Consider the following 22,196-nt stretch of genomic DNA (forward strand, 5'->3'; position numbering starts at 1 on the left):
GGCTTTAATCAAATTTTACTTAGAAATGATGGGAGCCTCCAGTTCTCTGGTTTCACCTACAAATATTTTTCCTTTCACAATTCATTGGCACCTAACTGGCTTTAGTTAAACCCCCATTGATATTTCCACGTCATTTCCAGATGTGGTATTAGTGTGACACAGTCAGATGTTAAAGGGATAGTTCAGAACAGATTCTTTTGAAAATTGCTGCCCCATTCTTTTGACCTTTCCCAAAAGGTTTTAGGCACTGTGACCTAATGACAAGGAGATCACATCTCATGGTCTTTTAACCAGCAGACCAGCACATTATCAAATGTCTTCATATACTTTTGTGTCTAAAATACTGGGGTCTTCTTTTAATTTGGATTTTTCATTTTACCACTGTCTTAGTTTACCAGGGCTGCTGTAACAAGATACCATGGATAAGTTGACTTAACAGGTTTTCATTGTCACTCATTAGAGGCTAGAAGTGCAACAACAAGGTGTCTGCAGGAGCATGCTTTCTCCAAGGTCTGTTGCTGTTCTCGTGGTGGCTTGTTGGCAGTCCTTAACTCGGTCTCCACCTCTATCACATAGCCTGTCTCTTGCTTCCTATTCCTGTGTCCTGTCTCCTTTGCCTATAAGGACACCAGTCATCTTGGATGAAGGCACACCCTGATACAGTTTGGCCTCCTCTAACATCTTCAAAGATCCTATGTACAAATGGGTTCACATCCACAGGTCTTTGTGAGGGGCATGAATCAATGCACAACAAAGCAGACAGTATTAATTATTCCCATGTCCCTATAGTATATAGCAAAAGTATAATAGTAATTAGGTAAGGAGTTTCAAAACATTTTGTAGAAGTACTTGTTTTAGTTTGCTAAAGGCTGCCGATGTAAAATACCACAAATGGGTTGGCCTTTGTAATGGAAATTTATTGGAGTAAAAGCCTACAATTTGGAAGTTGTGAAAATGTCCAAATCAAGGTGTCATCAGAGATGCTGTCTCACCAAAGGTCAGCTGCTGTTGATCCTGGACTCTGCCACGTGGCAAGGCAAAATGGTGGCTGGTATCTGCCTTCTCCCCCAGGCTCACTTTCACCTCCAGCTCAGCTGTGGGTGATCAGGTGCATGGTTGGTGTCTCTCCGCTCTTCAGGGCCTCCTTGCTTCAGCTTCAGGCTGCTCCGCTGATTCCAGCCCCTGGCCTCTCTCTTTCTGTGGCCTCACATGATCCTGGAGTCCTTTCTCACATGGCAGTGTAAAATAGCAGCGCTCTTTTTCACCATGTGTCTGCAGTTTTCTCCATTTATAAAGGACTCTGGCAAGAGGACTGAGACCCTCCCTGGGTCATGTCTCACTGAAGTCCTCCAGTTAGATGTCCCCCACTGAATCCAGTCCAATCAAAGGGTCCCACAGGAATGGATCAATTTAAGAACATAATGTTCTGGGGTCTACAAAAGACTCAAACCAGCACAGTACTGTTCACAAAGTTCATTTCAGTGATCTGCCCCAGGGCTTTCAACCCAGATGCCCATTCTCTGAGCCCTCCTCCTCCAGGAGGTGTGTCTCAGGAGTGCCAGGAACACTCTCCCTTTACCTTCCTAACCAGCCCTTACTTGATGGATTCATAGAGCCAGTAACTTGCTGCATTTTACAATGCATTCAGCTTTTTGACTCTCTTTTCTGCAAGATGGAAATTTAATAAGGGATGGAGACAGGATTGATATTTCTCCACCCCAGGTATTGCCTGCTCCAGTTAAACAGTGGCGCTGTTGACGCCCCTTTGCTCCCTGTTGGTCACTGCGTAGAGCCTGTGGAGATTATGGTTATGGACAACTCTTGCTCTATACGGACTATGTTTCCACTTTCTGGTTTATTTGGGACACAACTTACATTTGAGTTTAAAGTGAGAGCAGTTACTTTGTATAAATATTTTTAATGTACAGCTTTCACTCTTAGTTCATCTTCAGATTGCACCTTGGTAGGGGAGTGTTCTGAAACTTGAAAATATACACTGTCTGGTTTTAAACAGAGAGTTTTTGATTTGATGGTAGATCCTATTTTTTGCCCAACATGGTGACTATCAGGAAGGACTTGGATGGTATAGAATTTTGAAAAAAATCAGATTATTCACATCTCTGAGTTTTCTCCACTAGCACATGAGAGAATCATAATTGTAATGATAATGACATTATTACTGCGGCCAACACTTATCTAACGGTTGCACTGTTCTTAGTGCTTGAGCAACATGTTTTGTCATTGCAGTGACAGCACTCTCATCTTCTAGTTGAAATATTTCATGCCTTTCTGCTTATATGCAATTTTGGCTTTGTTTCCTGTGAAATTTGGCTTCAATAGGTAAAGAATCTGTTGTATGTAACTGTCACTTAATAATTTTCCCAATCATCCTTTTTTTTTCAGTTTGCTGGTTTCGATGAATCTGGGATTTCCTGAGGTCCCTCCCGTATGTCTCCTTGGGCTAGGAGCTGGTGTGAGGCTGGCAGTCAACCATGGCAGCGGCTTGACCCAAGATTCAGGGGATTGTAGGGGGGGCGGCTGGCTCTGTGACTGCAGTGTGGTTGGGGCCCATTCCATCGGGCTCACTTTGTTCTTATTATAAACCCCAGGGAAGAGTTTTATCTAGAAACTTGACCTCCTAAAGTGAAACTGGCTGCGGCCAAGTTTTTGGAGTTGCCAAGCCTGCTTGACCATCAGATCACGGGCACAAGTTTATTTGGAGTCTTTTATCTAAATCCAGTGGTCAGATTTCAGCAGCTGATCCCATGACTGGTGGGGTCACTAGCCCCTGATACCACTCCCATAGCCTCGTCAACAAGTATTTGATTGCCTACTATGTGCCAGCGGCTGCTGCCAGGTGGGTGGAAGTCGAGTCTGCCTGTTCTGGAAGATCCTGGGGGCTCTGCCCTGGGGGCTGCCTCTCTGAGCATCTCCTGGTTAGAGCTTCACCTTTCTAGTTCCAATCTCCAGGTAAGAGAATTAAGATGCCCTTAATGGCTTGTCTGATCCCGTCCATTCTCAGAAGTGTCCTGTCACCCTCATAGAGAAGTGGACTTAGAATCCTGTTATCATTGCCGAAATTGCCAAGAGCCCCTTGCAGAGTGTAATCGGGCCCATCCCAGCCTTGGCTCCTAGAAGTCAGGGATGAAATGTAAGTGGAACAAAGATTCGTCTTATTATAAGAGAGAAGTGAGGCTTAGTAACTTTTTCTTTTTCGTGCCACTTTCTGACTCCTCTAATCTTTCTTTAAACAAACGTACCCAAAGTATTTTATAACAGAAGGTATTTGGTTTTCTTGGAATATTTGATTTGAAAAGTGGCAAAAGTCCTAAAAGAAACTTTCATCTGCCAACAAGAAAGTAAATTCTTCAAATCTAGAATAGGAACCTAGTAACAGGCAAGACACTTTTATTTTTCTGGTCTGTGCTAGTAGACCTTTTTTTTAAAATGCCTACCCCCTACCCCCCCACTGCTTGCTTGCTGTCTCCTCTCTGTGTCCATCGCTGCGCTCTTCTGCGTTTTTTGCTTGTCTGCCTTTTTGTTGTGTCACCTTGCTGAGTCGGCTCTCTGTGGCACTTGTGGGCTGGTTGGCACTCCGCAGCATGCAGGCGAGCCCGCCTTCACCAGAAGGCCCCGGGACACGAACCCAGGGCCTCCCATATGGTAGACGGGAGCCCAACTGATTGAGCCACAGCTCAATAGACTTTGCTAATAGACTTTTTAAAAAATCAATTAATATATTTTTTTCTCTCCCCTTCCCCCACCCAGTTGTCTGTTCTCTGTGTCCATTTGCTGGGTGTTCTTTGTCCGCTTCTGTTGTTGTCAGCGGCATGGGAGTCTGTGTTTCTCCTTCTTGTGTCAGCTCTCCATGTGTGCGGCACCATTCCTGGGCAGGCTGCACTTTGTTTTGCACTGGGCAGCTCTCCTTACGGGGCGTACTCCTTGTGCGTGGGGCTCCCCTATGCGGGGGCAACCCTTTGTGGCACAGCACTCCTTGCGTGCATCAGCACTGCGCATGGGCCAGCTCCACACGGGTCAAGGAGGCCTGGGGTTTGAACCACGGACTTCCCATGTGGTAGACGGATGCCCTATCCACTGGGCCAAGTCCGCTTCCCCTAATAGACTTTTAATAGATTAGCTGACAGTCTGTGCTCTAATGAGGTGAAAGTGTAGGAATCATGAAAAGCTTGCATTTGCAAAGGGGATGAATTCTTTCCCCCTGTATCCATTAACACCAGGCATGTGGACTCTGTGCGAGAAGGGCGAGGAGAAGCTTCTAGACTGGACGCACTTACATACCTCAGGCTGATGCTGCGCAGCTTACTATCACCCTGATACGAAACCGAAATTAGACCCCGAGTCTCCTTTGGCATCCCTTCCTCCTTGGTGTCCCGACCTGCCATTGATTCTTCCTTGTTCATGCATCTCCTGCCTGGGACCTCTCTGCCTTGCTGGGGGCACCCTCCACCTGAAGGCAGATGCGCAGCCTCTGTTCCTTTCCCTCTGCTCTCCCGGCCTCCAACTTCTTCCCTTTCCCGTCTCTACTGCACTGCCTGGGGAATTAGCTGAGCAGTCAGCCCAGCACATTCCTCAGCTGCTCACAGCCCTCACCATTGCGTTCGGAACCAAGCCTCTTCACATGTCCTTCCAGATCTTCCCTGACCTGGCCTCAGCGCCCCTCCAGGGCCCCCTCCCCTGGGTGCCTCCTGCCTTTTCCTTCTGCTGTTTTGTCTGTGTGAAGGGCCCCAAAATCCTCATCATCCTAAACACTTCTATCATGGCTCTGCTCTAATGACCTTGTGTGACCTTCTGCAGTCTGAATGGAAGGACTAGAGGAGACGATCCCGTCTTTTATTATACTCAAGCAACTTGAGTACATAGGCATAAAAGTATATCTCTGCCTTACCACTGGATGGTAAGACTTGATATAGGAGATTGTAAGAACTGACACAAGTGAATCTTATTCAAGGCAACAGCGTCTTGTGAGTATCTGTTTCAGTCTTAAACCCCTCTGTTACTTGGAGAGTGATTTTAAGATTGAGGTGGATGGTATCTCAGGAGCTGAAAGAGTTTGCAGATAGGATCAAGGTGACACTGTTGATAATATCCTTGAGAAAATGTGGATAAGACAGGTGCCAGGGTCCAGGGAAACGACTTGATGTTTTTCAGAAAGTGCTAGGAAGGAGATTCTGGAGCTGCTCTCTCTAGTATAGTAGACACCAGTGTCCTGGTGCTCTGAGGACCTGAAATGTGGCTCGTCCAAACTAAGGTGTGTGGCAAGTTTAAGAGACATAGCAGGGAAACGGACTTGGCCCAGTGGTCAGGGCATCCGTCTAACACATGGGAGGTCCGCGGGTCAAACTGCGGGCCTCCTTGACCCGTGTGGAGCTGGCCCATGCGCAGTGCTGATGCACGCAAGGAGTGCCCTGCCACGCAGGGGTGTCCCCCGCGTAGGGGAGCCCCACGCGCAAGGAGTGCGCCCTGTAAGGAGAGCCGCCCAGCGCGAAAGAAAGTGCAGCCTGCCCAGGAATGGCGCCGCCCACACTTCCCGTGCCGCTGATGACAAAAGAAGCGGACAAAGAAACAAGACGCAGCAAATAGACACAGAGAACAGACAACCGGGGGGAGGAGGGGGATTAAATAAATAAAATAAAATCTTTAATAAAATAAAAATAAAAATTTAAAAAATATATATATATATAAAAAAAAGAGACAGCAGACTTTGAAGTCTTACTTTGGAAACAAAAAGAATGCAACATAACTCACTGATATTTTTTTATTAATGACATGTTGAAATGATAATATTTTGGATTTGTTGGACTAAATTATTAAAAGTGATTTCGCCTACATCTGGCTGAGAAAATGTAGAATGACGTGTGGCTCACGTTTGTGGCTTGCATCATATTTCCATGGGACAGGGCTGTTGCAGATCCTACAAGTCAGTGGTTACTTTATATCCTTGGTAGTGTTCTAAAACTTAGCTTTAAACAGATATTTGTGCATTGTAGAAAAGGAAGTAGTAATAACTAAAAGCAAGAATAATTAACCCAAGAGCAAACGATGTCAACTGTATTAGTCAGCCAAAGGGGTGCTGATGCAAAATACCAGAACTCTATTGGCTTTGATAAAGAGTATTTATTTGGTGTAGAAGCTTACAGGTGCCAGACCATAAAGCATAAGTTATTTCCCTCATCAAAGCCTGTTGCCACGTGTTGGAGCTAGATGGCTGCTGACGTTTGCCAGGGTTCACGCTTCCTCTTTCTCTCAAGGCTCCGTGGTTCCAGTTTCTTCCAGTATCAGCTGTAGGCTGGCAGCTGTAAACCATTAGATGAACAACTTGTCTCTCTTCCCAGGGCCTCTGCTACGTCTAATGGAGCCTTCTCTTTTTCCTCACATATCTGCTTCTCTGTGTTTTTATTTGCCAGGGCTCCAGTATCAAAACTCTTTCTCTCTCTGCCTTGTCATTTTCTCTGTGATGTGTGTCCTACTGATGTCATCCAATCAAAGCCCTAATCATAATTTAATCAAGTAAAAGTGAAATCTCTGAATTTAATACAATCAAATATGCTCAGAGGAACAGACCAGTTTACAAACACAATCTGCTACCCAATTTTGGAATTCATAAACAATGCCAAACTGCTACACCAAATTAGCCTCATATTTTTACCCAAAGGTTACTAGGGCTGGAAGAACAATTGTATAGATTTATATTTGGATTTCTCTAATACATTTGAGAATGTCTCCTTGATAAGTGTGAGGACAAATGAGAGAAGCAGAGCTGTGGTTGTTGGCGTGGGGTTGTGTCCATAGCTGGTTGACCATCAGGTCTTGGAATGTTGACATGGCAATGTTGAGCCAGGAACAGGCTGGGGGACACCCCCATAGAGCTTGCTTCATCACAGCGATGGGAAGTCATCTGTATAAGGTCGTTTATGAAGAGATCAAGTTCGATCAGGTTTGTAGCAGTCTAAAAGACGATCATGCAGTGCTAGTGCCTGAAGTTCATTCCTTGAACCCATCTGTGGAGCACATACGTATACAGGTGCTGGAAGGGGTGCTGGGAAGATAAAGACTAATGAGATCCTGTCCTTAACCTCAAATGTTAATCTAGTACCAGGCAAATGGACAGCTATTGTAAGACCTCACTTACAAGAAGTACCTGGAATAAGCAAATTCATAGAGACAGAAAGTAGATTCCAGGGTCCAGGGGCTACGAGGGTGGGGAGACAATGGGGAGTTATTGCTTCATGGGTACAGAGTTTCTTTTTGGGGAGAAGAAAATGTTCAAAAAGTTCTGGTAAGGGGATGGTGATGATGATGGCACAAGATTGTGAATGTAATTGGTATCACTGAATTGTACACTTGAGAGTGGTTAAAATGGGAAATTTTGAGTTGCATATATGGTAACACAATACAATTTTTAAAAAATTTAACATTGTGGGACAAAGGCACTTTAAACCACAGTTTGTGCGATAGCACGCTTATGGGTGTGCAACAGCACACTTACGGAGTGAATGTGCATAGGGCTCTTGCCTTGCCTCTACTTGAGTGGATTTGTTGAGATAAATGTGATTGGCATTTCTAACTCTTGCCACACAGGATGGCTTCGTATTCTTTGATCTAAAACTAAAATAATTATTTTTAATGGTTCATAACCAACTCCTTAGTATAGAGCCAATTAATGTGTTGGGTGAGGTGTTCCACCACTATGGCGTTACCTGCTTTGACCATTTTTCAGGACGTATCCTCCAGATAGTTCACTGCAGTGTAGACCTTTGGGGTTTCCTGGATCCATGTGCTTAGAGTGGCCTTTAGCCTCTCTCTGAGGGAACGTTCTGGTCTTCCCCACATATTACCTTTTTGGTGGCACCCATACAGTAGAGACTTCTGCATTCTGGTCAGGCTTTTTGAACTTGAGCTAAGAGTTATGAACTGGCATGGCTCTTACAATTCCAAGAGGCTTGTTAGCTCTGGAAGCTTGTTGAGTTTATGGAGCCCACCCACTGCTCTGGTTACTTTACCTTTTAAACCTTCTGAGTATGTATAATAGTCCTATTGTAGGCAATAGCTACAGTTCCACAAATTCTTTTAGACCCTCCTTGAGTTGTCCTATAGGTGTAGCACATGTTCTGCTGCTGCTGAAGGATATTTTAGAGATACATGATGTGTCTTGCTCTTTTTGTTGCAGAAATGTGAGGACCTCATGTCTTGTCATCGGCCGGTGTGCTTTAGAATTTAGACATTTCTGCAAAATCAGTAAAAAACTTGCAAGGTAAATAATTTGACTAAAAATATAACCCATAAACTTTAGGCAAAATTGAGAACCAACCTGGCAACTTAGTGGAAAACTTGGGCTAGTTTATTCTCTATCTTGAGCTCTGTAGTTTTTTGCTTAGATTTTCTCTAGTTCCTAACGTCTTAATATTCAGTTTTCCTCTTATTTTGTTCATTTCTTTTCTTGGAAGAATTTCATCATTTTGTGAAAGAAGGTGGGGTTTAAAGTTCAACTGGAGGCTTTCTGAATGTGATTTTTGGTCTGTAAGTTATTTCTGTTTATAAACTTTTTATCCTGGGAAGGTCGGAGTCAGGTCTTTGACCTTGTTGAAACTTTTATGTTAACTATTTAATAATAAATCAGAGGGCAGCGTGACTTTTAAATTTTTAATTAAAAAATTTTGGAGGCGAGAAAAATTATTTAGAGGTCGCCTGTTTTCCCCCTTTGTTGAATCCTGTGGCAGGGAGTGGGAGATAAAATCTTACATCTGAATTGTCTCCTTTGAGGGAAAAAAGGTCAAAGGGTTGAATCGGCGATGTTCTCGGCGACAGACAAGTGAGTGTGGTTGTGCTTTAGTCAGCTGGACTGCCGAATGCAGTACACCACAAGTGGGGATTTATTGGCTCGTCAGCTTACAGTTCCGAGGCTATGAAAATGTCCAGATCAAGGCATCATCTGGCGACGCTTTCTCCCTAAAGACCAGCTGCAGAAGATCCTGGACTCCTGTCACATGACAAGGCACATGGTGGCATCTGCTGGGCTCTCCCTCCCCCTCCCGGTCTCTTTCCTTCAGCTTGGATCAGTGGCTTTCTCTCTCCCTTTGTCTGAATTTCATTCTCCTATAAAGGACCCCTTAGGCCTTGTCTTACCAACGTAACTTTATCGAAAGGCCGTTAACTAAAGTGACCTAATCAAAGGTTCCCACCTGCAATAGGTTCCTACCCACAGCAATGGACCAGCTTTCAGAACATGATTCTCTGGGTCGCCTACAATCTCAGATGATTAATACCACACTGCAGCGGGCCGCTGCTGTCAAACCTTTCCGTCCCTGTGTCTGGGTAGGGCTCTTGGAGGTTGCCTGTGCTATTAGGGACCTTGGTTATAGAGAGCCGAGATGGCTTCTTCAGGTAGTTTGGGGAGTAGAAGAGCTGGGAGAGAAAGTGTGCTGAGCCTCTAGCCTCAGGGCTGGCCGGTGGGTGGGAACACCGGCTCCCGCTGCCCTCCCACCCTGGACGTCCCTTCTCTTTGGCTGCGGGCCTCAACATTGCCTGAGCTAGGCAGGGTGCAGTGAGCCGTTCCTCCCTTGACCTGCGTGGGACAGTGCCTGCACCTTCTGGCAGGCTCTCCTTCCTCCCCCTTTTCGTCCCCCCACTGACCTTCCACTGGCTCCACCTCCCCCCGTACTGGGCATGTGGGTGGGGGACTGTGAGTGACTCTCAGAGGAATTTCTTAGAGATTGTCCCCTCCCCTCGTGCTGCCACTTTTTCTGAGCTGGGAGGCTGAGTTGGTAATTAGATCCTTGGCTGTTCCTGGATCTGAGACTCCAGTATTGAAAGAGAGGGCAAGCCTGACGTTACCTTGACCTTAAATGGACCAAAGATGCAAGATAATTGCAAGAATGGTTATGTCCAGCATGAGCGGGTAGAGGGAGAGGGTTTGGGACGTGCCCAGTCGCCATCTTCAGGCCCAGAGTACAGGCTCGCTGAGGGGAGGGCGTCTCTCCTGCCCAGCCCACACTTGGGACTCAGGGAACAACAGCTGATCCTTTTGGAAGGGGCTTCGTGGGGTTGGAGGGATTAGATATTTGAGTGTTTCCTAGATTGCCCACCCGAAAACCACAGGGGCAATGTGATGGGGAGGCAGCTTTCAGCCTTAGGTAAGCTCAGAGGTAACCCCACCCAAAATGGTCTGCCTCATAAAATGAACTCTCTATTGGGGTATGGGGTAGGGCAGGGAGGCAAAGAATGAGCTGGACAGAAATCCTGCCATGCCACGTACTGGGGCATGAGGTTTTTTTTTTTTTTTTCTCCTCAAGGAGGTACTGGGGATTGAACCCAGGAGCTCACACATGGGAAGCAGGTGCTCAATCATTGAGCTACACCCGCTCCCCGATTGTTTTTGTTGTTGTTATTAATGAAGACCCATAGCAACTTCACTTAGAACCTGCAAGTGCTGTTGCTATTTCTAGCACCATGTCTTTTCTTCTCATTTTGGGTTTATTTCCTCAGGCCTTGGAAACTGGGAATCTCCAACGGGAGACTTAATGGATCTATTCAGGGCGCGTGCTCAGGGGGCACGGTGTTTGAAATTAAGGTCACGTCTTGCTTTAACACTGAAATCAACTGATAAATGCTTGTAAATGGAGCAGAGAGGAGTGAAGTGGAGCTGACTCTAGGGAGTGGAATGTTTGTTACTGAGCAGTAAATATGATGACAGCATGTGCCTCACCTGAACTGGAATTGCCTGTGCGTGAAGATCCTCTTCCACGTGTGATAATGTCTGCTGCGGCCCCTTTCTGTCTGGCTTGGTAAGGGCCCAGCTTATCTAGGACCGTCAGGGCTGCATGGGTGTAGCAGTTACTGGTTCTTTCTTCAAAAGGGCTTTACTGATAACCTCCTCCCTTGGTTCCAAGCTGTTAGCCAGGTAAGAACACCTGGGGTTTTCTGGCTACCTGTGGCAGGTGCTCCCAGGTGGCCTGATGACAGCTAGCTTTAGGAGCCACCCTGGATGTAGGTCAGTGATTCTCAAACTTGAACTCATCAGAGCCACCAGGAGGGCTGTTAAAACACAAATTGCACATCTGTCCCCAGTTTCCAATTCATTAGGCTCGGGAGGGCATGAGAATTGACATTTTTAACAAATGCCCTGGTGATGGCGAAGCTGCTGCTCCTGGGACCACATTCTGAGAAAGACTGATCCGGGTGAGCTCAGAGTGCCCAGGCAAGGAGACTTTGCAGGATCCTGGGCAAGAAGGAGGATATTTCCAGATGGATGTCTTACGGGAAAAATGTTGCAGAGGGCAGAAAATGTTACACAAGTGTTCCCAGAAAAGATTTATCATGTCATAGACTTGAACTTTCTCATTGAGAATCTTAAACCGTCCATATTTTGAATACAACACTCTGCTTAATAAGCTGGGCACGCACCTGTATGTATCTTTTCTAACCATTTTATATTACTCTTTATAAATTTTCATGTTTAAACTTTGGGCCATGAGAATTGCTTATATCCTTAGACTAAATTTTTTCTTTTTACAAATTTCTATTTCTTGACAATTTAAAATTTTTTAACTGATGAATTGATGGTCTTTTCAGGTAAATTGGTTGGTTTTTCTTTTAAGGTACATTTATATTACATTCAATTTACATTATAATTACAATTAATTTATGTTCTAGGAGTGTTTTCTTCTTATTTAAAAAAAAAAATTGGGGAAGCAGAAGTGGCTCAAGCAATTGGGCTCCCATATACCATATAGGAGGTCCAGGGTTTGATACCCAGGACCTCCTGGTAAGGGCGAGCTGGCCCGTGTGGCGGGCTGGCCCACACAGAGTGCTGGCCTGTGCAGAGTGCTGCCCCACGTGGGAGTGCTGGAGCAGCAAGATGACACAACAAAAAGAGATGCAGAGAAAAGATTATAAGAAATGCAACAGATCAGAGAGCTGAGGTGGCGCAAGAGAATGATTGCTTCTCTCCCACTCCGGAAGGTCCCAGGATCAGTTCCCGGACCTACCTAACAAGAATACAAGCGGACACAGAGGAACACACAGCAAATGGACACAGAGAGCAGACAGTGGAGGGAGGGGGGAGAAATAAATAAATAAATCTTTTTTAAAAAGAGAAAAGTTAATATGGGTGCTATTACATTGATTAAATTTGGAGGAATATAATGAAATTTCTAAATTTAGTCTGAAGTCCTAAAGTAAAAATGACCTCAGTGAATTAAAACTTGTTTTGAAAACTTACACACACTTAAAGTGAAGCCTAAAATGTTAATTCTATAATTAAAATAAGGCTTTCTCTGTGGAAACAAATTTATCTCATAAAATATTGAACCATTTCTTATACTCACTTCAATTTTATAATTATATAGTTGACCAATTTAAGCTGAATAACACACAGAACAGAAACTATGGTATTTTAAAGCAATTTTAGAATCTCAGAAAATCTGATGTCTATTCAGTGAGCATGGCAGAGGGAACTTGAACATACATTCTCTATGTCCTTTTGATGATTTTTGAAATCTATGAAATAGATACTTTTTGGTAAATGGTTATGCTGGGCAAAAAGTTTATGCTTTAATTGGTACAGAATTTCTGTATGGGGTGATAGAAAAGTTTTGGTAAGGAATGGTGGTGACAGTAGCACAGCATTGGTAATGTAGTTAGCACTCATGAATTATATATTTACATATGGTTAAAAGGGGGCATTTTAGTTTTTATATGTTACTAGAGTAAAAGTTTTATTAAACAGGACTGTACAACACAAACAGTGAACCCTAATGTAAATTATGGACTACAGTTAATAGTACAATTATAATTTTGTTTCATAAATTGTAATAATGGTACCACACTAATGCTTAATAAAAGGGGAATAAAAGTGTTAATAAAAGGGAAAGCTTGTGTGGGGGGGGGTATGGGAAAGTGTGCTGTATTTTCTGCATGACTTTCCTGTAAACCAACTATTTCTTTAATTAAAAAAAAAACTGTTTAAAAAACTATTTTTCCAGTACACACACAACAAAGCAAGCCAGGATGTGAAGAACCTGCATGTTGTCTATGGTTGAGTAACAAATCATCGTGGCTCCAAATGATAAAGCTGTATTGTCTTCAGAGTTTCCGTGGGGATCCAGACTCTAAGGTGGCTCAGCTATGGGGCTTGTGCGTTGGTGGAGGCTGGGGGCCTCATTTCCTCCCCATCCTGGGCCTTTCCTTGGGCTGCTTGAACCGTCTTGGTTAGAGGTCAGATTCTTTGCCAGAGAAGAGCCTGGATTTTTCATGATGTCCCAGACTTATAAGCTACCCAGCTCCACTCTTTTTCCTGGGATGCTGCCTTGTGCCAAAAAGTGGGCTGGGTCCTTAGGTACAGTGATGGCTTTGCCCTCCAGGAGCTTATGATCCTCCAGAGAGAAGGCTAAGACCAACATTCCAGGGTAATGCTAAAAGGTGGGAGGGGAAATGTGTCCATGGAAGCTTTCCTGAAGAAGATCAGGTAAAGGGGAGAGAGGGCAGAGAGAAAATCAAGAAGGAAATTCTAAGCAGTTGAGTCAGACCAAGACAAGAGACTGAGAGATGAAATGGCATGACAGGTTTGGGGAACTTGGAATATTGACTTTTTCTAGTGTATAAAATTGAAATGTTTGAGTTGGGAAAAGACATGAGGATGGAGAAACCTAGCATGTCATGATCAGTTTGGACTTCATCTCCTAAGTCCATTTCTCAGCCATGCAGCTTGAATGCCTGTTCATGTTGCCCACCATGCATGCTTTCTCATTGATTCATTCAACAAATATTTAAGCACCTGCTAGATTTAAGGCATTATGAGGTTTCATTTAGTCCTGCAGTGTAGATATGTCTCTATTTTATAATGAGAAACTAATTAAGGGAGATAACTTGTTTTGCCCAAGATCACACAGCCAATGAGTGGCAGGACTTATCATTTGTAATAATAGTTAAGTTACAAACTAGGTTTTTGTCAGAATCACCTGAAAAATATTTCAATTGAAGATTTCAAGACCCCACCCAAAATCTTGCTAAGGCCTTCAGATGATGTCTACTCTTTTGCAACTAAGGGAAACATATTAAAGAAGTTATTCAAAAGCCCAGCTTTGCTGTAGGTTTCAATTTTGCATCAGTGAGGGTAGGGGAATTGGGGGAGAGGAAATGCAGTCTTTCTCTGGATAGGTTGTGGGACATAAAGACTGAAGAATGGTTTTTTGGGAAAACTCTTAAGCGACATTCTGGGTAACATTACAGACTTATTCTCTTTAAGAAGACTTCCAAATTCTCTGAAGTATAAATTGTGAAAAAGCCTTTAAGTCTCAGTGTTGGAAATCAACAAATTATTTGATTTTTTTTTTGTAATTAACGTTTGATTTGATATTTCATGGTCCTGCTGAAAGGTCCTAACTGAAAGGTGCTAATGAGGTATTGAATACTTGTTCTGAAACCAGAAGCTGAGAAAGACTTGTATATAAGAGCCAAGACCAGCATTATAATCCTGGGACATTGATGAGAAAAACATAAAGAATAGATCTACTAAATATTACTCAAAAAGGGCACTTTGGGACTCAGAATTGTACAGTATTTTGTAATATGCAGGGCACTTTTCTAAGCACTTATGTATTAGATCATTTAATCTTGAAAAACAAACATTTAGACTTTTATCACCATTTGACAAGGCTATAGAATGTATAGTTTATTTAGAAAAGCATGTGTACACTAATTAGCAAATATTCTTGTTTTTAAATGCTCAGATGAATGAATTCCTATTTTTTTATATCCTTAACATTTTTTTTTCTAATTGGTCTATTTGTTCTTGAAAGTGGAGTGTAAAAATCTTCAACTATGATTGTAGATTTTTCTGTTTTTTCATTTAGTTCTGTAAATTTTTGTTTTATTTAGTTTAAAGTTCTATAATGAGGTTCATAATATTTAGAACTGGTAAAGATCTTTGTGCTGAACTTCCTCAGTTGTAATGCCCCTCTTTATTGCTGCTAAGAAATAATTCTTGTTTTGTAATCTGCTTTATTTGATACTAATGTAGCCACACCAGCCTTCTTATGATTAGTGTTTGCATGGTATATGTATGTACGTTTGTGTGCGTGTGTATATGTGTGTGTATGTTTGTGTATGTATATATTTTTTGGTTCTTTTATTTTTAACTTATCTGGTCTTTAAAATGGGTCATTTATAAATAGTGTATAGTTAGGTGTTGCATTTTTGTCCAATCTTGATACATTCTCCCTTTTAATTGAGGGTTTAGACCATTTACATTTAATGTAATTATTGATAGAGTTGATTTTTAAGTCTGTTAGTATTGTGATTTGTGTTTTCCTGTTTCCCTGCCTCATTTTGGTTTAATCAGTATTTTTTAGTATTTCATTTTGTTGTCTTGGCTTTTTAGCTAAACTTTTGGTTTCTACTTGTCACTCTAGTGGTTACAATATATATATTATTATATCATCATCTATATTGAATTAAAATTATACTACCTCATATTTAATGCAAGAATTCTAGAACTGTATATTTGCATTTACCCTCCTGCCCTCCTTTGTGCTATTGTTACATATTTTACTTCTATATATATTGTAAACCCCATAATACATTATTCTACTTTGAAAAGCCAATCACCTTTCTTAAGATTAAAAAAGAGAAAAAAAATAGTTTTCTTACATTTACTCATGTATTTACCATTTTTGGGCTCTTTGTTTCTTCCAGTAGATGTCTCCCCTTCCTGCTCCACCAATTTGGTATTATTTCCCTTCAATCTGAAGAACATCTTCTATCATTTATTATAATGTTGGTCTCCTGGTGATGAATTTCTTAGCTTTTGTTGAAGTGAGAATGTCTTTGCCTTAATTTTTGAAGGATATTTTTGCTGGGTATAGACTTCTAGGTTGACAGTCTTCCTTTTTGCTTTCAGTGCTTTAAATATGTTGTTCCAGTCTGGCCTCCTTTGTTCATTAGGAGAAATCGGCCATAATTCATTGTTCTTCTGTATGTAATATCTTTTACCCTGCAGCTGCTTTTCAGGTTTTCTTTTTGTATTTTGGTTTTAGCAATTAGATTATGATATGCCTAGGTATAGTTTTTCTACATATTTATCCTGCTTGGGGTTCATTAGTTTCTTGGTTTGGTGGGTGGATAGTTTTCAAATTTAATCCAATTCTTCAAATATTTTTTTGCCCACTGTTCACTCTCCTGTTCTCTTCTATCATTACCCATGTATTTGGTTTGTTGATATCATTTAATAGGTCACTTTTAACTTTGCTCATTTTATTCTGTTCTTTTTCTTTTTCTGCTTTAATTTGGAAATTTTAAGTTCAGTGACTATTTGTTTCCTGCAGAATTCAAAAAGCAAGCCCATCCAATTAAATTTTTTCCCAAATATTGTGTTTTTATTTCTAGGTTTATCATTTAGTTCACCTCATAATTTCTAATTCTGTCCTAAAATATCCTGTCTCTTGCCATCCTATCCATATTTAACTCTAAATTCTATAACACATTTGTCATAATTGTCTTAAAGCCCTTATAATTAAATTGAGTCATCTGTTCTTTTGTTTTTATTGCCTGTGTCAGTTCTTAATTATGGATCACATTTTCTTGTTTCTTTAAGGGTTTTGTAATTTAAAAAAAAATTTATTCCACATACTGTTAATAAAAACTAGTGGAGACTGAAATGTAATATTTTGTTTCATTTCCCAAAAAGTGTAAGCCCTTCTCAGTGGAGGGTAGGATGAAGAGCTAAGCATTCAGGTTCCTCAGAATTTTAGCTGGGCTCTGGGTTGCAGTTTTAATTAGAATGTGAGTTCCCCTAATCTGCCTTAAAAAAAAAACTTTGTCAGTATTTTAGCTTGGAGAGGATTGGGCTGCAGTTTCAGATATTTTTTATTTCTTATTAGATTTAAATGAATGAAGTGCCATGAGAATATGTGAGCTATGTAGGAATTGAAGCACCTTGAGAATGTGAGCTACCTGAGATGTGGAAGTGACTCTGATTCTCAGCTCTCCTGGAAGGTCTTGTTGCTTGTTGCAATTAAGGGTCACGAAGGCTTCTTTGTATTTGCGACTCTTTGCTAGACCTGTTATGTTTTTATTTTGTCCACGTGACATTTCTTGTTACCAGGGGATCAAAGGTCTTTCGTGTGTTCTATATTGTAAAAAAAAGAAAGGCTCATATTTTTCTAAGCAAATGCCTCCAGAGTGTGAGGATTCCAGTTGCCTCTGCGTCTGATTGAGTGGATTTGACAATAAGAAGCACTGGCAGATGATCAGAGCCCCCATGATGGCACTGAGTGACGTTCTTCCAATTTTTCTTTTATCCAAGTCTAGAGTAAATCTGTGATATCTTTGCTACTCTGATTCACTACTGGTGACTGATACTTGCCAACAAAATGGGACAGCTGGAAGGGGATAAAAAGTAAGACCAAACATTAATTTTAAGACTTGCCCTGGAGCAAACTCCTTTTCAATTATAAAATTGCCTAATCAAGTATAAGTTTAAAAAAAAAAAAGAGAAGTTCAAGTTATATATCTATACATATAAATAGATATATAGATATATTGATTCATAGCACTGTTACTACCTATGTTTGAAACAATTATTTATTGTATTCCAGGTACCATGCCAATGGCGTTAAATGTTGTCATATCTACTACTCAGAGCAATCCTGAGTAGAACTAAGATTGAAATTTGGGTTTCACTGCAAAAATACATCTTTAACCATAAGTTATAAATACTAACTTTGTTCAACTACTTTTTTGTCAACCAATAGTAATTTATTCAGTAACTAATTACCTTATCGTGGGCATTGATCTGAGAGTGGAGCATGTTGGACATAAAATAATTCAAAGATATATTTACGAAACGTGTAACATCATTGGGGAAGTTAGCTTACATAAAATAGCTGAAGAAAGCTATGAAAGATCATTTAAGAAATGCTGCATTTGATGGAACAAGTGGTATTCTTTTATTAAGCAATTAAGCATCACCATTAAGATTGCAAAGTTGCCTTTAATATAATGGAGGAGTCAGTTTGAAGTTTACTCATGGTGTGAAAGCGTGTACATTTTTCTTGGCCAGCCATTTATATGGACATTTATTTTCCTGAAGCCCTATAGATAGGCACTAGGCATTTAATATGAAAAGTTAAATCCGCAGTGAGCAGAGCGGGTGTAGCTCAGTGGTTGAGCGCCTGCTTTGTATATATGAGATCCTGGGTTCGATCCCTGGTACCTCCTTGAAAAAAATACCCACAGCGAAACCTCTTCCTAAACTTATTGAACAGTTTGTTCATGCCAGGTGGCATGGCTCACGCGCTCCTCCTGTGAGGCTCCGTGCCTGAGCGTTCCACAGTGCCCCTGTGAGAAGAGAGCCGTGAGCGGCACACTGTGGCGCTGTCAGTGTTGCGCTGCCTGGATCTGCTAGTGTGGTCAGCTTTTCGTTTTCATAAACACTGCCATTTATATTTATCCCATCCATCCCCAAGGGCTTTACCAGTTGAAGCACCTGGATCTCCATTTCTATTTGAAGGCTCAGATTTTCCCATGATGGGAGAAGGAAGGAATCCCCAGTAGATTATATTATGTTATATTAAAACTAGATTTAATTTCTTTGGTAGGAGAGCAGAAGATACCAATTTTGATTTTGGCATTGTTGGACGTTTGCTTAGTAATGAGATGAGCAACTTTTTTGGGGGGAAGCCAAAAGTGGAGCGTCATTGACCTGAAATCGTTATCCCCTGCCCTGGAAACCCTTGAGGAGGACTCCAATTATACTTTTAATCTGGACAAGAGAGCCCCAAACCCCAGTGGTTGTTAGACAGTGATTAGCCTCTGGAGGACTCGAAAAACAGTGTGGGAGAAGCCATGCTCTTGCGGTTTGTGAGCGTGTGTATCTTTCGTAGAGCTTAAGTGATACCTGGAGTCCTGATTGTCCAATGTCAGAAATAATGTGGCGCCAATGTTTTGTTCTGTTTTTTTTTATTAGGGCAGTTGTGAGTTTACAGAAAAATCATGCAGAGAGAGAATTTTCATATTACCCCATTCCCCCCACAATTTTTCTTATTATTGTATATTAACATTTTGCATTTGTTGTGGTACCTTTGTTACAATTGATGAGATATTATTATAATTATACTATTAACTATAGTTCATAGTTTACATTAAGGTTTGCTATGTTGTACAGTTCTTTTTTGTTTAGGACAAAAAAAACCTCAGATCTCATCAAAACTTTTAGGAAAATTGCCAGTTTATAATCATAGTAGAAAACAAATTTGTTGGCATAATTTCTTGGCAGGATATTCTAGGTTTTTTTTTTTTTAAAGAGATAATACATAATTTCTATTTTTATTTTCAAACAACATGGCGACTTATTTAATAGACAGTCATTTAAAAATAATAATTTAAAGATCAGCCACCAGATAAGATAAAATGCTTTCTTGCCTTATGGTTATTGTGAGTTTTTTACTCTTACATTTTTTCCTTTAAAAAATAGTTTCCATAATGTAAGGTAATAAGCAATTTCACACACAAAAATTTGAGTAACTACAAAATGCATGTTTTCTACAGCCCTTTTTCAATATCACTCCTTTTGGTTCCTTTGGTCCACATTGGATAAAGCAGTGCAAGGACTTTGGGAGTGCCAGGCTGACCATAAAGATGTATTGCTAAATTGAGTTAGGGTTCAGTGAATCAATGGTGTACAAAGTTAGAAAATTCAAAGAAGATGACTCGTCTATTCTGTCTTCCCAAAGTGTCATAGCAATCCCATAGAATATATCAAAACCCTTCCTGCTTGCGTTTATGCCCCTGGAGATAAATAGCGTAGCGTCCTCACTCAGCTGCTCCTGGCATTTGTCTGGGAACCTGACCATAAACTCTGTTTCCTATATAATTTTATTCATCCTTTCTAAATGACTTATTACAAGCTACTGCCTTTTAATCATTAAAACCCTGGAAGTGATAATACTAATCACTGGAGCATACCCAGTTGATAATGTGCTAGTTCTAAAAACACATGTATTTGTCTATAAGGAAGGATATTTTCTGAAAACTGTGTTTAGGAGTGTTAAAAATGAACATTTGAAATGTGTCACACTTAAAACAAAATACACAGTTTACCACCATGTCCACTTATCCTTAAAAAGAAATGTGTGATTTGGCATTGCATTAATCATTTTGCATGTTTTCCCCTCATGCCATCTTCCAGAAATATGTATCTTGGGCTTAACATTTCCATGACCATATGCGGGTTTGCTAAGTGTTATTGCTTTTGGAGAATCAATGAACAAAAGTGATGGGGTACATTTGAGTGAATTTAATGAAATTTTTCAGTGTGCTTTTTCTTGCTTGTAAAGCCCCGAGAAATAAGGAGATCTTTTTCAATTCAGTCCAAATAAATTAATTATTGGAGTACTTTCATGCCTCTTTTTAAGGTATATTCATTGCATTAGAATGAGGTAATTATGACCCTTTCAGTCTGAACCTTAAGAAGATGTCTCAAATTGTGCAGTCTTGCCTGTGTGGAAAGAAAAAGTAATTTTCTAGAATGTTTGGAAATCAAAGATCTGCCACCAAACAGGGAAATAGAAGGAAACCTTTGTTAAGTGACTCCTATGTGCCTGGCATTTTTACGTATGCTATTTGTTGAAACACATTCCTCCATTGTAGGTGTTTCTTCCACTCATTGGTTAAAAAAAAAAAAAGGGCAGAGAACCCAGCTTGACTTCCCCAGGGCACCTTGCTGGGGAGAGTAGCCAGGGTGGAACCCAGCTCTGGGTCATTTGATCAACAGGTAGCCAGCATTGATGAGTACCTGCCACGTGTTGGGACCTTTGCGAATACATTGCCATTCGATCCTCTCAGTAACCCTTTGAGGTGAAAGTTGTACTTACCTCCATTTTACGGGTGACTGGGGCCTTGAGAAGTTCAGTTAGTTGCTTGAGGTCACCTTGCAGAGCCAGAACTTGAACCCAGCTGACTTTGGAGTGCCCCAGAGTGTTCATTGGATAATCATTCTGGGTTTCTCTACTGGATCCCCCCATAAGGCTATTTGGATCACTTAGAGGACTGCCCATCATCTGCATTTTGTCACCTCTACAGGGTGTATTTGCCTGGGCTTGTAAGACCCCATGGGCACGGAGAGGTGGTAGTGGTAAAGCGTGGAGAGGTCGACCCAACTTGGTATCCTGCTGATGACTTGAAGGTCACACAGGACGTACAGCACATGGCTGACTGTACTAGCTTGGAATCCCTGATTCATTCAAAAATTAAGTATCATGTCCTAGGCTAAGTCCTAGGATTAAGATAAACTGAGCAGAGAGTGTGGTTTAACTAATTCTTTAGGTCTGTGGTGAATGTTTTTGTGCAGATTAAAACGGCACCATGGGCAGGGAGAAGGGGTGGTGGTAAAACTTAGGAAGGTCAAGGACTGCTTCTCAAAGGAAGGATTGTTTAAACTCTGCTAAGGATAAGTGGTCTGAAGTCTCCAGACACACATCAGGACGGGAGGGGTGTTTCAGGCACTGAATGGCACTGCACGCTGTGAAGGCAAGAAAAAGCACAGCCCCATCAGAGGCGGCTGCGAGTGGTTCTGAGCAGCTGGAATACAGCATGGAAGGGAGAGTGGCAGATAAGGCTGATGCTCTAGGGGACCTTGTCAGCTAGCCTTGATCCTTAGGTGATGGATCCAGTAGAGAACCCTTGATCTATTGAGCTGCCATCTGGAAAACTGAAAGGCTGGGCATTGGGAAACCAGTTGCAAGGCAATTGTCTTGAACTAGATGCCATATTATGATGAAATATTAGGAACAGAGTAGTGCTAAACTCTTAGTTCAGTAAACTTGCCGCCAGGTCCCTGTACTAAGCTTAGCCAGTCTATTCAATTTTGAGACTGTTCCGCTGTTGGGAAGCCCTTCTCATGTGCCACCTGTGCCTGTGATGTCCACTCAGAATGATGACTCTTCTGCATGACCGTCCGCCTTCAACCCCCCTTGCAGTCACTTCCCTAGTTGATGTAAAAATTTCTAGTCACCTTCTTACCTGACCATGCCCCAGTTTGCCGAGCTTTGTTATACCTCAGCACTGTTACCAGTTTGGATTGTCTAGTGGGTACAGGGTAATTCCAGGCTCAAGGTACTTCCAGGCTGATAAATCTTAGGGATTTAGTATTTCGAGGGTTGGCAATACTGTAAAAGAGGCAG

The 22,196-nt window shown here is 41.6% G+C and overlaps 1 protein-coding gene across 2 annotated transcripts in view; it reads left to right on the top strand.

The window, feature by feature from the left end:
• Positions 1-22,196, top strand: part of FAM110B (family with sequence similarity 110 member B) — a 168,378-nt gene that overhangs the window by 15,185 nt on the left and 130,997 nt on the right. The window lies entirely within an intron of this gene.

This window comes from Dasypus novemcinctus, chromosome 14, assembly GCF_030445035.2.
Source record: "Dasypus novemcinctus isolate mDasNov1 chromosome 14, mDasNov1.1.hap2, whole genome shotgun sequence".
Taxonomy (NCBI): Eukaryota; Metazoa; Chordata; class Mammalia; order Cingulata; family Dasypodidae; genus Dasypus; species Dasypus novemcinctus.